This window comes from Aythya ferina, assembly GCF_964211825.1.
Source record: "Aythya ferina genome assembly, chromosome: 3".
Taxonomy (NCBI): domain Eukaryota; kingdom Metazoa; phylum Chordata; class Aves; order Anseriformes; family Anatidae; genus Aythya; species Aythya ferina.
This window is the reverse complement of record NC_140298.1, coordinates 107,512,104-107,524,258: the sequence shown is the minus strand read 5'-3', so window position 1 is coordinate 107,524,258 and position 12,155 is coordinate 107,512,104. Positions and strand designations below refer to the sequence as shown.

Genomic DNA, 12,155 nt, shown 5'->3' with positions numbered 1-12,155 from the left:
GTGCAGGAACAGGCTACAGAGAGCATAGAGATTCCCATTTCAAGGGTTTTTTAAAACATAACTGACTAGAGCCCCGAGCAACCTCTTCTATCTTTGAAGCTGACTTAGCTTTAAGAAGGAGGTTGGACTATGTGACCTTCTGAGCACCTTATCAACTGAAACTATTTATTTTATGTTCATATTAGTAACTCAGTGGGACAAGATCAGGAATCTAGGATCTGATTTTATTTTATTTTGAGTTTGTGATTTTTTTTCGTATGTTTCTGATCATCTGCTACAAGGTGCTACAAGAACAACTTTCTTGTATCTTTTTTTTCCCCACTGGAAAATATTCAGATTTTACAAAAACAAGTTGGTAAACCTGGAATAGATAAAAGCTAGGTGAAGTAGAGTGAGCTAACTGAATTCGATTTAAAAAAAAAAAAAAAAAAATCTCCTAGCCCTGTGAATCAAATTCAGAGTGAAGCCTTCTTTGAAGTTTGTCTGAATATGGCTAGCTCCTAGCCCTGTTCTTTACCACACCTTTGCAGCAAGGCAAATAACTACTTTTCATGCTGTTCCAAACCACTTTTTAAGTTAACCTGTTGATGAAACAAATGAATTGGATAAATTTGGATAATCTTTTTTTTTTCTCTCTCTCTTTTTTTTTTTCTTTTAATTATCAAAGAATTTTTGTGCAAATAGAAGTATTTAATAAGCACTTTAGCTTTGGGGTTATTTCATGAACTGAATTACAGCTTTGTATAATTCCTGGTTTATTATCACTAGTCTGTTTGCACCTTGCTGTGCAGAGGTTTAGAAGTAGCTCCCTGTGGTTGAAAATGCAAATGAGCTTAGTTTTAAGAAGAAACTTGGCATAAAATTTCACATTATAATTTTCCTAGAAAATAAGATATTCTGGAGGTAGTTTTGATACTGAAAATGTAGGCAGATGATCATAAATTATAGAAATTTCAAAAACTTCTTTTATTTACAATTCCTTTTATTTGAAGAGTTACAAAAATAGCATATGTCAGTACACCAAAATCCAGGAAGTCTCTCAGGATTTAAGCAGCACAATATATTTAACAAACAGTATTTATTGTAGGAAAACTACAGACACTCTTTACTAAATTGCAGAGCAATAGACTGTTGACAATATCAAAATGCCTTAGAAATGAGCTATAAAAATAGGAAAAAAAAAAAAAAAAAACTATTAGTTCTGAACTAAACCACATATTTTTACATGACCTTTAATTTTAAAGTTCCAGATATCTGTACACAAAGGTTCTTTCTTCTCACCTCTGCCTATAATTTATTTGCAATAGGAACATTGTAATTTATTAGTATTATCATACTCTTATAACTGATGAGTTTCAATTTTCCTATTAAAAACTGTAAATAAAAAGCCAGAACATTGTGAACTAAGTCTGGTTAGATAAAACCATGAATTAAGACTTCTTACTTAACTTTAATTTGAGATAGAGACTGAGCTGTCAGAAATTGTATAGGTGATTTATTATTTTTTTTATTTTGTGTTTAAGAATTTGATTGAGCTTTACTTTTTTTATTATATAAATTATATAAATTAAGACAGCCTTAACTTCATATAATTTTTTGGAGTCACATTGAAGTATGCAGCAGCAAATAATTATATGGAGACAAACAATAAAAAAAATAGACTAATACAAAAAACTAGTAAATTGGAGAATGTTTGGACAAGTTAAATGTAAACACAATATCACATAAAACATCAGATTAATAGGTTCAAATATAACTGAAGCGAATAAGTGGTATCCTGAGCTATCACTTGTGTAAATATTGTTTCTCTGGTTTGGGGCTTGTGTCTGAAAAAAAAAATATATATATATATGTATATATATATTTGTACTAATTATCTAAGTTTGAGTTACTCTTGAACTACTGCTACACTTTTTTTTTTTTTTATAGACAATACCACTCTAATAACTTTATACATTTTAGCACAGATTATGAGAACAAAAACAAAGGCTCTTAACACTTATTGCAAACTAAGTTACTCCTTTCATTATTGCTTCGCAAGCTGAGGCAGTCTTTTTGAAATACATAAGGAGGAAGAGCAAACCAGGAAATGTCACTAACTCAAAAGAAATTCAGAAACAATCACAGAAATGACCACTGAAAGGTTATGTTAGAAAGTCTACAAAATTCTCACTCAGCCAATTTACATGGGCTATCCTAATATGACTAAGATATGGTCAAACAAATTAAAAATATGTCTACCCCAAGAGAGAAGTCAACAGGCAAAACAGAAAAAGCCACGAGACAGGCAGCAAGGGCATGTGAGGAAGCCTTGAGACTACTTGAGACTTGAAGGAGCTACAGCAGCTTGTAATGGCATAGGAACAGCTACAGCTTATTTATCCCATCCTTTTGAGGCCGTTTAGGTGAGATGAAAATGTAAGGCATGATTTGAAGATCCTGCTAAGAAGATGTCTGGATTAAATATATATAAACCTGTAATGAATTTGACATATATTTATACTGGGTTTTGTAGGAATTATAATGCCTAATCTATGCTCAGTTTCATGTTGTGCCTTTTTAACTGGAGTAAGAAAAACAGAGTTTGTATATAATATTGTGAACTTTCCTAAACAACTAGTTTTAGATGACACTCCTTAAAAGGATATTTGTGTAATTAGTGTATAGAGTAAATCTGCGGCTTTCTTGTAGAACTTCCATGTCACCTTGAGTGAGTTGTTTGTTTGTTATCCAAATAGCACAATGCTCTGACTGAGCACAAGTTAATAAAACATCCCTACTTTATAGGCAGGCTGTGGTAATCAACAATATTAAACAGCTGAGGTGCTTGATAGTCTGGTGATCAGTACCATATAAATAGTTACACAGTCAGTCCCTATAGCCCTGTAGGGTTAGAATGTTTTCAAAATGTATGTCCCATGTATCTGTGTCTTATGTGACATTTTCCTAGTACAAAATTACAAGCAGAATTGTGAAAGGATGGAAAAACAGCTTAAGTGGCTTACCCTGTCCCTTGTTGCAAGATAAAATGGCTTGCAGCTGACACAATACATCTCCAAGCTCTTGATTTACTTCAGTGGTGGTTTTTTTTTGTTTGTTTGTTTGTGTTGGTTTTTTTTTTTGTTTTTTTTTTGTTTTTTTTTTGTGTGTGTGTGTTTTGTTTTGTTTTGTTTTTGTATGTGTTTTGTTTTTGTTTTGTTTTTAAGTACTTCTGAAGAAGGAATATGTGTGTGCACGCAGGAGTTATTACGAGCTAAAAGTCTGCTGATATTCCATCTTAGCTCACTGCATGCATCTATTTTAAAATCAGATGCAACACTGAAAAAATATTTGACAGAGGTATGGTTGTCTTTTGATCTTCATGAATTCCTGACATACTTCTACTGATCATGACCTTCCTGCTACTTTCAGAGGTGTACAGAAATGAGAACCTTCTCTTACTTGCTGCCAGTTTTTATCTTACCAGTGAATAGTGTTATTTTTTTTCTTTTTTGTGAATTTACAATTCACAAAATTAATTTAATTAATTAATTTAATTAATTTACAATTCACAACAATTAATTGCTCATAGGCCTGTGTGGGATTTTTAACTACACCACCTAGAATAAAACATGATACATAATGATTCTTAGTCTAACTATATCTATCTTTCTGCAGTGGTTGGTCTGATAAAACATATTTAAGATGTTTGCTGTCTTGTATATTAATATTGATGTGAATATCAGGTCTTTCTTTAACTTTCCATGAAGTTAAATGTAACTTTCTTATCAATCACTACTGAAATTCTCAAAGCGTGTCCTATTTTTAAGAACAGGACCTTTCGGAGAAGGATACAGAATTCCTCAGTGGTTGATCTAAACCAATTCACACAGTAAATATGGGATCACTGGAGCTGTTCCAGTTTTGTGATGATGACAAGCCTGATAAGCAGACGGGATCCACATTTATGGGTGATGATCTTTGTTTCTTTATCAGAGATGTCCATTCATCCACTTACTCTTATGTTGCCTTTTCCTGAACAGGGATTCAAACCCCAAAACAAATCATCTGAGAACTTCTGACTGAGATGGGGGCTCATGCTTATGAAATTAACCAATATGGCTAATGGATTCATTTACACCCCTTTATGGGGAAAAAATAAAATAAAATAAAATAAAATAAAATAAAATAAAATAAAATAAAATAAAATAAAATAAAATAAAATAAATAATATCTGATATCATTTGAATTTTTGCTTCAGCTTTCTTGTGACAAAATCAAAGTGTTAAATTTTGTAGGAAAGCATAAGATCTCCCCATATGAATATCCTTTCTCAGCTGTAAATGAAGATATTTCCTAGTTCCTTCCAGGTTTGCTAAAGTTTTCTGTGTTTCATCTGTGACCTAACATTTTGATAGAAACCTGTGGCTTACTGAGTCACTTACTGGCAGAAGGCCTTGCTTAAATATCTCCCTGAGGTGGTTTGCTTGTCACTTCATATCTCTGCATATCACTTCAGATCATTCTGCCTGAAATTAGGCCAAGCTTCCTCAAAAGAACTGAAGCTTTTTAAATGGTTACTACTATTCCATTTAACTTTGCCAGTGGATTTATAATTTCTTCCTCTCCTCTATCCACTCCACCCCACCCCAGAAAATAAAATAAAATAAAATAAAATAAAATAAAATAAAATAAAATAAAATAAAATAAAATAAAATAAAATAAAAATCAAAGTGTTTCTGCTTATGCCATATTAAATTGTCTTTGCTCTGGTATCACCTAACAATTTCTCCAACTTCATTTCTATACACACAGATCTGATATTCACCTGTGAAAGTGATGATTGCTACCTCATTTTCAGCCACATTTTCAGCAAAAGTGAAATTCCCTCAGGACAGTCACACAGTGGAGCTGACTGATGCAGTTTCCATCCTCGGAGGTTTTTGAGCCCTGCAGAGCCTGATCTGACCCCACAGCTGTCCCTGAAGCAGAAGGTTGGACTAGAGACTTCTGGAGGTTCCTTCCAACCTTCATGATCCCTTGTGATCCTCTCCTGATTGTCTGTTCAGCAACTGGTATGTTTTCATTTAACTATAATATTAGAATTCATTTTTATGTATCAGCCTCTGTCTAAATCCTTAAATTCACCTATGGCCTCCAAAATATATAGATATACAAATATGCATCCCTTCATAGTCACATTACACTGTAATTACACTGGGCTTTCTTTATGTAAAACTAGGTTAGTATTCAGAGCTACCTCAACAACTATTGTCATAAACATGCAATATTATTCCCTTCTCTTAGTAGTTCTAAACTGTTTCAGTCACCAGCTTTTCCACCTAACTAACTGGTAGATTTTCTATCTACACGGTCCTGCTGGAAACAGCAGTAGCATATAACATGTTATATGCTCATATATGAAATTTATGTTATAAATTTCTGTTAAGTTGGAACTGTGTTTCACCACAATGAAAATGGTCCAAGACTTTTACAGATTCATTCTTACTTTTGAATCTAATACTTCCTGACACTCCCTGGGTAACTCCAACTAGATGGGTTTCGATAGATTTTTATGTTCAAAGTGAGTGTCAAATTTTCTAATAGCAAATGCATCTTAAAAACAAAAAGTAGCCTTTTTTTTTTTCATGGAAATTGAAAAGATTCTATTTCCACTTGAGTTACTCCTAAATAAATATCTTCACAGCCTTATTGAGAGCAAGGACATTAAATAAATTATAAAGCTCCAAGTAACAAAGCCCTTACTAGCAATTTGATTGCATGGTAATGGCAGAACTCCATAACATAATGTTAGGTTGGACCTGAAGACCGTAAAATTTGTAGGAATTCCATCGCCATTTTTAAATTCATTATTATATATGGGAACATTACTTGTAAGGAAACTCTCACTCTTGAATTTTTAAAGATGTTTGGAAGGCTGTTCTATAAAAGAAGTATACATATCCAGTATTGTGAGGATTTGTATAAAATTGGTTTCTGATGTTCATTCCAATCTCACTACTCATACTTTATTTTGCTGCAGTTCTTTTTAGTATACTCTTCCATGAGAACTCAGTGCACTGTCTGTATCTTTAGTGTTTGCTCTAAAGTTGTATTTGCACAGCTTAGACAAGCTAGAAACTTAGCCAAAATATTGTTGGAAAACATAAGCATAGTGAAAGTATCTTTGCAGTATGCATTAAAAATACTTCCAAACTTTGTAAAGACCAGTTGGAATTCTATATAGAATTCTAACATGTTTTTACTATGATAATTTTACTATTCTAACATGTTTTTACTATGATAATATGTCATTACTCATATAAAACCATAGCCAAATTCTGGACTTGGAAAATTTGTATAATTTTGACATTTGTCTCAGAGACTAAAATTTTGGTCAGTATGAATTTCCTAAAGTAATAACCTTTCAAAAGTGATAATATACTAGCTCTTAGCAAATTATTCAGTATTTCAAAATATACTGTAAAGGGGGAAAAAAGGTCCTTAGCAAGTTTCTGTGCCTATTTTGTGCATCAGCAGCAAATGTTCTAAAGTGTAAATTATTTAAAAGTGTACCACGCTATAACATCTCTTTGAGTTCAGATTGCTGAATTTATGATGTTGTCAGCTTTGCATGTTTGTATATGATTCATGCAATTAATGTTTGCATGTTTGAATGTTTGCATGTTTGCATTGCATGATTCATGCAATGAATGCTTGCATGTTTGTATATGGTTCGTGCAAAATATTTCTTCACTGAATTTAACAATATGGCAAATTGTATGGTCTAATGGGACTACATATTCGGCTAATCTATGCTGTCATATAGTCATGGACTAACAAAGAGAGGATTGAATGAATTAACCTAGTTTCTCTCCTTCTCTTATCAACTCTCAGTGGGGGAATGTGAGTCAGGGGAAGCATCTCAAGCCTTGATTTCTTGATTTTGCCAAACTTACAGAAATGCTTACTATGATTTTTATTTGTCCTTTAAATAGTAAATGTGAATATTGTATAGCTTTTTTTTTTTTCTTCTATCTAAACATACTTTTCAAATGGGACAAGTATTATTTTTTTTGTAAATAAAATATTTATTTATCTTATTCTTTCTTTTTTTTTTTTTAATTTATTTGTAACTTATTTTATAAAACAGATAAAAATATTTATGAAAGGAAAATAAATCAAACCAGAGAGAGTAGGAGTGTTGAAGTTCTTCTTTTGATGACAATGGGCTATTCATATGATTAAAGTTCAGTATTTCTGTAAGCTGGGCAGAATCAATGGCTTGATTTGTTTCCAGCATGGCACTGAGGTTGCGGTGGTGACATATTTCCAGCAGGCAAACCCAGCACTGTCTTGAAGGCTTGAGCACATTAGTATTATGTTGCTACACTGAAAAACATTAAAGTAGAGGATTCACCTCTTTTTTTCCCCTTAGATATTAATAAAACTTCTCCCATTGGGGTAGCAGCAGTTTAGCAAGAATAACAAAAGCTTTTCACAGTGTTGAAAGAAAAAGACACACCTAGTCAGTAGCTCTGCTCTGGGGCTGTCCCTCATGGCACTTAAATGTCATTTCAACTTTCACTTCATCACCTTGGTGAGCTAATGCACTCTGCAGCTTCACCAGATGTGTTTCTCTCAGATGCAGTAAGCACTTTACATGGCTTTTTTTTTTTTTTTTCCCTTCTCCTGTGAAACTATCTTGAGAGGATGTTTATATGTTAAATTGCAAGAGATCTATGGATGAGAAATACCAATTCTGCTGTAGCCTATGAACCAATCTAAATTTCTTTCACCTTAGTCAAACGGGGTCACAGTTAGAGACACATAGAATAAGAAGAAAAAAACAGTGGATTGCCTTTTGTAAAACTGGAGCCAGATGCCAAGGATATACCTGGCAGAAACAACAGAAAAAGCAGCAGAATTATAAAACCATATAAAAGACATACCTGTCTCTACAGATATATCTGTAGTCAAATCTTCTTTCTGTTCTGAAAGGTATTATCTACAGGGTCATGTATTGTGCCCAATCACTGCCCTCATCTTCTAAAATCAGTTCAACCTTTCTGTCAATTAAAGTAGGTGACTGGGCTCTATGAGGTTGACTTCATGGTCTGAGTATTTTCTGAACATAACTTCATTGAGTTGCATGTGGAACAGGGGAACGGGTAGGCGGAGAATTACTGAGCAGCTATTAAATCCTGTCAGATTTCCAAAGTGAAGCACCCTCTGGGAACAACTCCAATCAGATCCAACATAAGCACTTTTGAAGTTGGCACCATACTTTCCTTGCAGGATCTGTACACAGAAAACAAACAAACAAACAAGATTTGAAAACTTCCTTAATTTTTCAGAATACTATATGACAATATAAGTATGCATACTCTCCTAATGTATGCTATGTCATCATACGACTAATCTATAAAGAAAATATTTAAAACTTACAGAAATGCAGTTCCTTAAAAATGTCAAATATGAATGAACATGACCATTTTCTTCTTTTCATTATTTTTGAAACTTACTTTTACAGCAGTTCTTGAAATGGCTGCCAAACTTTCCTTTGCTCAGGAAATTTTGAGCAAAAAAAAAATAAATCCTCTTTCTTCATTTTGAGATCACTGGACAATAAGCATTGACTTTGCTGAGAGAAATTTTGTCCTGGCAATAATCCTTGTGCCTAGAGACAGATTCTTTCATAGATTTGAGTCAGAATTGTTCCTGTACTATCTCCATTCCAACCAGCTAGGGGCCTGGAACTTAAATGAACTTCAGATCTACATATCTAGTTAACTAGTTACCTAAGGTTTGTCATAACTGTGAAGCTATTTGCAATTCTTTATACCATGCTCAGAACTACTGAAAGGATCAGCAAAGAAAACAATGCTTATTAGAAAATTTTGTAAGCTAGTTTCATTTCTAACATCTGGAGTATATTGTATCATTAACAAGTAAGTAAATGAAAAACAGAATTCAGGAAGATTAAAACTATTATAATTTATTACCAAAGCGAGATAAATAGTCTCAAGAATTTGACATGGTGTGTAGCTAAGCTGATTTATTCAAAAACACTAGTAGTTTAGAGTAATGTCCAGTGGGGGAAAGCTAGTGAATTAAAGTATTTTTTTTTCTCTTTACTTTCATCATTCTCTTCTGTTTATTCCACTTTTTATCAGAGCTCTTCTGACAATGTTTATGTCATTATGCTAACAGCTTTCTTTCACGTGTTAACTTTCTCAGCAAAAGCTTACTCGTTGCTTTTCAAGGGAAATTACATCTCTTGCACCTAGCTTAAGGGATTCCATACATTTTAATCTCTATGATCCACACAAATATCTCCACTATCCCATCTCAAATAAATCATCATATGAAACTTTTAAGTGATTAATGGTCATAGAGGGAGAATTCTCAGAGTACTTTTTTTTTTTTTTTTTCTCCTACATGATCTACAGGCATATACAGTGAGTTTGGCAGACTGAGAGGAGAAGCTGGAATCAAAACCACTGACCAAGACACTCACTGTCTTTAAAACATCAAGCTGGATAATGCTCTCTTTTTACTTTTAAGTAAAGTGAGTGAGCTGAAAGGAAATCATTTTGGCCTGCTCATCCCTTAGATGATTTGAACAAAAGATATCCATTTGTCTGTCAGCACTTAAGAAACAGTCATTAAAATCTGTCCTTGAATACAGTCATTCCCAACGATAATAAAATGATTTCCTTGAAGAGAGTGTGTAAGAAATGATATCTCCCAGCATTATCCTGCTTTCAAGTAGATGGATAGTGTGATAGGAAGCTCTGCTGGAAACTTTCACTCTGGATCCAGAGAAACTGATTCTGTTAAATGGGGCGAAATCTGTTTAACAGGACAACTATCAAGCCACTACATAAACACTCTTTACAATATTTAAATTGCAATAAAATTGAAGTGGATGAAAGTAGAAATAATATGGAAGTTTGTTGACAAGATCATTTTAGGAAGCTGAATAACCAGTGAAAAAGACTGGTGATCTTCAGGGCAAAGGTTTCTAGACTAACATGTTAGCAGTTTTCCATATACTATCAAAACTTCAATATTTATGCAAATATTAGCCATGTTCCACACTCAGATTTTGCTAGTATGACTGCAGCAAGAGCAACAGCAGGATAAGGCATGCTTAAAGAACAGCAGAATTTTTCAGTAGCATAAAACCTTTTATAACAGTCATAAAAAGTTATAATTATGAAACGTACTTGTTTGATACACTGAGCAGCTAATCTGATTTAAAGATTTAAAGTCTTGCTTTTTTTTTTTTTTGTTTGTTAATGGTAAATTATAGGCAGAATGGATGGCGCTGCCTTTATTACATTTGTCCCACTCTTCATGGTACAAGAAGCTATTATCAGACCTTAACAGACTTTCCAAACTAATCCTTTGCTTAATGCTTCATGCTGAGTTTCTTCCTCAGGCTGGCTATTTCTGGGAAATTTCAAACAAAATTGTCTTCTCCTTATCGCTTTCTGGTAAAAGCTGTGTGGCCCCTTTTTTCTGGATGGAGGTTTGGCAATGTGACAAGCTGTGTTTACTACTCTCCCACAAAAATAAACATGAATGAAGCCAAGGTAAAAGGCTTTCTACTAGCATTTTCTTCTCAGGAAGGACATGCTTCTGAGAAGACTCCATCCTCGCTGCTTGCTCTCAGGCTTTCCACAACTCTCAGTGCTGAAAAGGCTGTATGCCTGCCAGATGCAGCCCCAGTAGAGGTGAGATCACAGCTGGTTTTCATCCTCAGGTCAGTAATGCAGAGGCCAAACCACAGCGATGGTGCCTTGAGCAAATTGCCTCCAGCATACAGTCACACTGGGCCCTGTGAGCCTGCAAAACTTGTGTTGAAATCCTGCTGAGTTCAAGCTCTCATAAAGTGATCGTTTTCTAAATAACTGAGATTAAGCCAGAAAAGGTATGCTAACCATGCATAACTATGCTACAGCACTCATACTTTCTGGTTGCAAGGAGGACATGTCCCCAGGGACAAAGCACCAATGTAATTCTCAGCCTACTTATCAACCTTCTCATAGGTGGCTTCATATTTGAGGTCTACCTTCACTTCAGAAATCAGAGCTGTTTGAAGTTTAATGACAAGATAGCTTGAAAGAAATTCTGTATGTGTCTGTTCTGATTTTTTTTCTTTAATGTGGCTGAAGTTAAGATCTGGTCCTATATAAACTCTTGCTTCAGTGTCTTCCAGATGGGCAATAAATCTGAATACAACGGAGAGGTTCTCAGCTGGTCTAAGTCAGCACATACCCAGATGAAGTAGCTTGTGCTAAGGGTTATACACCCCAAAGATTATAAAGCCATAGATTCTATAAATGATATACGCAATCATGGACGTTACTTGGCAGTATGGCAGGCTAGGGAAAATCAAAGGCAAGGAAGCCCAAGCTGGAGTGCAGTAATAAGCAGTTTGAGATAGTGCAGGGAAATTATTGTGTATTTTTTTTCCTATTATTTATACATTAATAATCACTCATAAGAAGATACATTACAGAATTATAGTGGTATGCACTAGCTAAGATTTTAGCCCAACAGTCAATTTTGAAAGAGAGAAAAATTAATGGATATAAATGTAAAATAGAATAAAATTTCACCTTGATTTTCTGCAGCCACATCACTAAAATATTTTGGTTTTCTTATAAGATAAACAAAGTATAAGTACTTTGAAGTAAAAAAAAAAAGTGTAGATTTGGGATGCCTATAATTTACTAAGGCATTCAGTATTGAAAAAATGTAGTATTTTTTAACTGGACTGAAGAAGATGGTGCATAAGGTACACATAAAGCAATTAACAGGTAAGGTTTATTTGTGAAGATCTCTGTAGATCATTCTGAAATCTAGTTTAAGTTAATACATTCCATAGTGACCTGTCACTCCAGGGGCATTTGCTAATAACACAAACCTGGGAGGTATGCATGGTTATGAGCAATATTTGAATACAAATGTGTATTTGGTATATGTTCTCCATATCTGAAATACCAAAGGTAGTGATTTGTAAATGTCAGTAGCATAAACTATAATTGTTGCTTTCTCAAACAGATGGAATGTTTTTGAAAATGTAGCCTTACAAATAAAATGATGTTTTTGTTGCTAAGCTCCTATACAGGAAGTCCAAAAAATGTCAAGAATAAAATGTCAAA

At 33.8% G+C, this 12,155-nt stretch overlaps 1 long non-coding RNA gene across 1 annotated transcript; it reads left to right on the top strand.

Moving 5' to 3' along the window:
* The first annotated feature begins 1,892 nt into the window (after positions 1-1,892).
* On the top strand, positions 1,893-9,672 carry LOC311435098. The gene is made up of 4 exons (XR_014691938.1): positions 1,893-3,339; positions 3,815-3,950; positions 4,795-5,054; positions 9,432-9,672. It is a non-coding gene; the product is annotated as an uncharacterized lncRNA (long non-coding RNA).
* The last annotated feature ends 2,483 nt before the right edge of the window (positions 9,673-12,155 follow it).